Below are 6,261 nucleotides of genomic sequence, written 5' to 3' on the forward strand. Positions count from 1 at the left end.
AAAATACACTTGAATGCACCTGAAATGAAGAGGGAATTCTACGCTTAACATTTAAACTTGGCAGCTAGAGATGTGATGCCTTCAGCTTAAGCAGTTCGACTGTTTATGAACATGCCTTGACATTGCAGTGGGTTAGGGCCTTGCATGAAGCAGGCACCAGTTGCACTACTGTTGTCATTTGTTGACTTTTAATAGTGCAGAAATCGTGATTTGATATATCTCAGTTTCAGCTTTGTCCACACAGAGGTAAAATTCAAGTCCCCAGAAATGTTGTTACTGCATGGATACGGGGCAGCGGACTCCCTTCCCCACCATCTCTGTTCGCTTTCCCAAATTTATATCAATGCTCAACATTGGTGTTTCACCCCCAGACACACATTTTATTTATGGCGTGTGGGGGGGGGGCAACATGTTTTAAAGCACCCGAAGGTGCTCTACAAATATTTGACATCCTATTAGTCGCACTTACCAGCTATTCCAGAGGCCTTTTCAGTTCTTAAATCTGACGCCACTTTGGAAGCCATTTTCCAGCTCTGAAGTGGGCTGCCCGGGGGGTAGGGCTGCCAATTCCCCCCGGGGGGCGTATTTCCCCCCGCTTTGGAGGCCCGATTTCCGCCGCCGCGGAATCAGGCCCCGGGGGAAACCCCACCCCGGCATGCACGTCAGCCCGCGGTGACGTGCTGGGGGCGGGACCACAGCCAGCGTGCCCAGCGTCAGCACGTCACATCCGGCTGATGTGCATACGGCACGCGCGCTCAAGACGCCGTCCAGGAGCCCCCCACCGTGGAACAAAAGGTATTTGGCAACCCTACCGGGGGGGAACATTACTTTCCCTCCATGCAGTCCTTCTCCTTCTTCTGCGAGTGATCCTTTCTGCATTCTTCTTCCTCTCCACAGAGATCAAGCAATTGCCAACTATTGCCGCATCATGGCACAGAACATACAGGCTGCGCATTTGCAGTCTCCGAGTTGCACCCATTCGTCGTTCAGGAAGCGTGCGTTGAGACTGCAGCGAGTGCTCAGTAGATGGGCCGAAACCCGCTGGAAAAACTACTAACTGACTGGCTGACTCCTAACCTGTGAACATATGAAGGATGGACGTCTGTGTGTGTGTGTGTGTGTGTGTGTGTGAAGGTTCTTTTGTAACTGCGTTTAACTGACTCTACTCGGCATAAGCTCATGTCGTAAAAAGCTAACATTTTTATTTTAACTGATGCAGATATTACATGTCAATTGTTATGCCATAAGTCTGTGTAAAACACTTTTATAATGCAATTATTAAAAATGTGAAACGAGAAAAAACCAGAAGAGAAAGTAGGAATTTAACTGCCACGTCATCGACTCAGATTCTTCACAAAAGGCCAAATTACGCTGTGGATAAACGGTCTGACTGCAAAAAAGTAGTTGTGCGTATATGGACTGATTAACACCCAGCATGGGGGAAGTGTAATCCCCCTCCTCGTTTCCTTGATCTGAAATGCTTCCTCACCCAGCAGCTTGAAGCTTCAGTGGGGAACAGAGAAAGAAACTAGCAGTGACTTTAACCTTCCAATGCTTAGTTCAACCATTTCACCTGTGAAAGTGTGTGTGGGGTGACCCTCCCCAGTCCTACAGCCTCTGTCTGTATTTGGGGTCTGCTATGACTGCTCTGTGCTTCTTACGTACATGCTGACTCTTTACTCTCCAGAGCCAGTTTGGTGTAGTGGTTAGGAGTGCGGCCTCTAATTTGGGAGAACCAGGTTTGATTCCCCATTCCTCCACATGCAGCTGCTGGTGTGAAATTGGGTCAGTTACAAGTTCTCTCAGAGCTGTTCTCTCAAGGGCAGTTCACTCGGAGCTCTCTCAGCCCCACCTCCCTCACAGGGTGTCTGTTGTGGGGAGGGAAAGGGATTGTAAACCGCTCTGAGACTCATTCGGGTAGTGAAGGGTGGGGTATAAATCCAATCTTCTCTTTTTATGGCTCCCCAATATTACAAAAAACTGCCATTACAGTGTCGTTTTTTTCTCTGTTGCTGTTTTAAAAAATTGCTTTTCTTGTCCTCTGCATTTGAGCTCCTTCTCTGTGTATACAGGAGCGCCACCTCCCAGGGTGGACATTTTGTGTTATAATTCGGAAGGAAAGATTGGATTTATACCCTGCCCTTCACTCAGAGTCTCAGGGAGGCTTACAATCTCCTTCCCTGTGAAGTAGGTGGGGCTGAGAGAGCTCTGACTGAGAACTGCTCTTGAGAGAACAGTTCTGAGGGAACTGTGACCGATCCAAGGTCACCCAGCAGCTGTATGTGGAGGAGTAGGGATTCAAACCCGGTTCTCCCAGATTACAGTCCGCACTCTTAACCACTACACCAAACTGGCCCACGGGTTCAAAAAGGCTGAGGTCCCTTGCACTAGCTGCAGCCTTAAATATCCAAGAATTATGCATTAATAATGCGTATGTAAGTGCCATCAAGTTGCAGCTAGCTTACAGGAACCCCAAGCAAGGGGCTTTCAAGGCAAGTGAGAAGCAGAGGTCATTTGCCATCGCCTTCCTCTGTAGAGCTTTCTCTGGTGGTCTCCCATCCAGGCAGCTTTTTTGTCCTTTTTTTTAAAAACTGAAAAGTTACTAGGTTTGTGTCTTATCGTCATCTTCTTCAGCAAAGCACAGATTTCCCCAAAAATACATCTGAAAATGTGCTGTTCTTAACTCTCCTCAAATTAATCCCAAAGCCTTCTGCTTAAACCTCAGTGATTTCTGCCAAAATTAAATGTAAAAAGACAGCCATGAAAAGGCTATAGAAAAGTTGCACGTAAAGGCATTAAAGTCCACAGCTTCACTTATTGCCCTTATTTAAAAAATAATACCAGGGACACTCACCCAAAGAGATTGTGCTTGGAAAAGGGTTGTGAGAGAAAGCAGAAAGAAACCGTCAACACTGGAAAAAGAGGGGTTTTTTAAGAGAAGGAAATCAACACTGAAAGTAATTTTTTAGAAAAGAAGAAAATCAACACTGAAAGTTTTTAAAGGGAAACCATCAACAAAAATTTTTTAATTGGTTCATTTGAGCAAAGAGATTGCTTTAAATATGAAAATATACTTCTGGAGGGTTAGAGGACTGAAGACTGGGGAGAGGGAGATATAGATTTCCGCGAATCAGGGAAGCGTTGTCATTTAGCCTTGTTTAGTGATGATCGTTGCTCTGTGTGAGGCTCTCTTTGCTCTCTCCCAGTTCAGTCTTAGGCCCTTCTCCGCAGAAGACAGCTCTCTCATGTTCACTGAGGTTTACCCCCAACTAGGTGTGCACAGGATAAATGACTTGACTTGGCACTCCCCTTATGTATTCTTCCTTGCTCATGTCTCTTCTTTTCTGTTGTTGTTTTTGGCTGTGGATGAGCCTCAGGTTCTTCCTCATATGTACAGATGAAGCTTCCTTATACTGAATCAGACCCTTTGTCTGTCAAGGCTTGTATTGTCTACTCAGACTGGCAATGGCTCTCCAGGGTCTCAGGGTCTCACATCACTTAGCACCTGATTCTTTCTACTGGGGATTCCAGGGATTGAACCTGCGACCTTCTGCCTGCTGTGCAGATGTCCTGCCACTGAGGCACAGCCCCCTGCTTCTCTTAATATGAAACAACACTATGGGTCAATATGCGTACGGGAGGAAGAGGGCAGCTGTGGCCCATGGAGGACTGCAAAGATGGTGGGCGTCCCTCCTATGTTCTCATTTCTAATTCCATATTCTGAGGCAGAGTGCCATTTAAAAAAATCTGTTGAATGTTTATAATCCACTGAGATCCATGTACACAACCTTTACTGCAGCTGTTGAATTGTTCTACCTGCATGACCAGAAAAGCTTCTTTCTATTCTATTAAATGCCTTTTCTGTGTCCAAAAATGTTACAATACTTGGTTGCTGGTTGGTATTTCCTGTGTCTTCAAAACATATTTTCTGATATCATTTTTTTTTTAGTATACATCCTTTCACAATGGCAGCCTGAACCAAGGAAATGTATTTCTACAAACAGTATTTAATCTCTCAGCTATTATAGACGCTACAGAAAATCTAACATAGAAGTTACAATAACAAAACTCGGGGCCATTCTTATGGAGAGAGTTTCCATTTTTGAAAACTTGTTTCTATGTATACCTTTAAGGCCAGATGTGGGTGCATTCTGGACCCAGTTAATTATGGTAAAGCCATGAAGTCCGGACTAACTTTTTTACCCCCTCTTAAACTGCTGTTTGACCTGGATGGCCCAAACGAGCCTGATCTTGGAAGCTAAGAAGGGTCAGCCCTGGTTAGTACTTGGATGGGAGACCACCAAGGAAGTCCAGGGTTGCTACACAGAGGCAGGCCATGGCAAATCCACCTCTGGATGACTCTTGCCTTTAAGAACCTACTGGGTTGCCTTAAGTCAGCCACGATTTGATAACACTTTCCACTGCAATCTACCATGTTTGGCACTCTTCAAAATCCTCACAAAGGCATCAGGTAGCAGTATGCCACAATTCGGTACAGGTGCAGAAAAAGTATACAGTGTGCTACAGGGTTCAATTTCTTGAGAATCTTAGCATTTATGTAAAACAATAAGCTTGCTTCTTGCCTTTTTGGGTGCAGAGCACCTTTGAAAATGTGTGTGTGCATTACCAGCCAACTCAACATTTTCAGTGAGTTATCTACTATAACTCCAAGATCTCGCTCCTGGTTGGTTACCTACAATAAAATGCACAAATCATCAACAATAAATAAACCATTCCAAGATGGTGAAGAAAAAAAAATCAGATTTCACAAACTGGGGGGGGGGGGGCTTAAAGAGAACGTAGGGTATGATTTGTCCATCAGTCGCAGGACCTTCTCATCACAGTTTTGTGATATGATATGGAAACTTTCCAAGATATGCTATCCCAGACAAAGCAACCTAGCAGGGAAGAGTATTGTTGTCGGGTCGTTTCGTAGAAAAAGAGCTAGGGGAACTCATTAGCATAACTCAATAGCATATGCCACACCCCCTGACATCACCGGAAGTGTGTCATAAGGCCACACGGCCCGGCGGTGGACCTGCAAGGCCGGTGGGAGTGCAAGGAAGCCCCGTGAAGGCTCTCCCTGGCCCCAGGCAGGCAGGGGTGGGGAGAGGCAGGGAGGAAGCAACTTACCCTCCCTCTTCTGCCTCCTGGCTGAATGAGGGCCAAAAGCGGGGCGGCCGGAAGCAGGGGGCGGGGCTTTGTTGTGTGCCCCGCCCCCCGTACCTCACCTGGGGGAACTGCGATCCTCCCCGAAATGACCTCTGATTGTTGTTTATTGATTTTGTAGGTAATAATGAACAAACACCAGAGGAAATGACCCCGAGAACTTCCTTTGTTAGAATTATTATCTGAATAAGTGGGCAAAAGGCAGGTTGAAGGAAAGGGAAAATCCAGGCTGAAATTTCTGGTAGAGCGAAATGGTAGACAAACAGTCCGTTGCTAAGCAAAGTTAAACACACAGCAAGACTCACAAATCGCTGCTGCAGGTTCTGTGTACATTTGGGCTGTTCCTCCTCTGTACTAAATGAAGAACTTTGCAGAAGTCCCCTCGCCCTCCCTTGCATCCTATACATGATGAAAGAAAATGTTTGCAGACCAAGGTGATCTCCCTTTAAGGGCATTGCAGACTGCCTCGAGACTAGTCTGGGCTAGTCAGATGCTCCCTGCTTCACCAACCCCACTGGGTTTTGAGGAAGATGAAAGCCATGTAAAGTGCCCTAAGCTCTTTGGAGCAAGGGCAGATGTCAGAAACCTATGTTTGCTACTGTGCCTAAGTGAATTCCAGGCAATGGCTTGTGGTAGAATCGATCTGCAGATACTTAAATCTGCAGGTCAGGGCCATGTGGAGGCAAAAAAATAAAAAAAGGTTGGAACACTTTCCCTATGAAGAAAGGTTAAAGTGCTTGGGGTTTTTAGCTTGGAGAAATGATGGCTGAGGGGTGACATGACTGAGGTTTATAAGATTATGCATGGGAAAGAGCAGGTAGAGAAAGAGGTACTTTTCTCCCTTTCTCACAATACAAGAACTTGTGGGCATTCCATGAAATTGCTGAGCGGTTGGGTTAGAACAGATAAAAGGAAGTCCTTCTTCACCCAAAGAGTAATTCACACATGGAATTCACTGCCACAGGAGGTGGCGGCGGCTACAAGCATGGACAGCTTCAAAAGGGAATTCGATAGGCATATGGAGCAGAGGTCCATCGGTGGCTGTTAGCCACAAGGTATAGATAGGGACTCTGGGGCAAGTGATGCTCTGTC

General features: G+C 46.0%; 1 protein-coding gene across 1 annotated transcript in view; it reads left to right on the top strand.

The window, feature by feature from the left end:
• FAM64A (family with sequence similarity 64 member A) overlaps nucleotides 1-939 on the top strand; it is a 5,913-nt gene extending 4,974 nt beyond the window's left edge. Inside the window, exon 5 of the mRNA XM_015413652.1 lies at nucleotides 898-939. The gene's annotated coding sequence lies outside the window, so the exon portion shown is untranslated. The remainder of the gene's footprint in view (nucleotides 1-897) is intronic.
• Nucleotides 940-6,261: the final 5,322 nt, after the last annotated feature.

This window comes from Gekko japonicus, unplaced genomic scaffold, assembly GCF_001447785.1.
Source record: "Gekko japonicus isolate JY-2015 unplaced genomic scaffold, Gekko_japonicus_V1.1 scaffold452, whole genome shotgun sequence".
NCBI lineage: Eukaryota > Metazoa > Chordata > Lepidosauria > Squamata > Gekkonidae > Gekko > Gekko japonicus.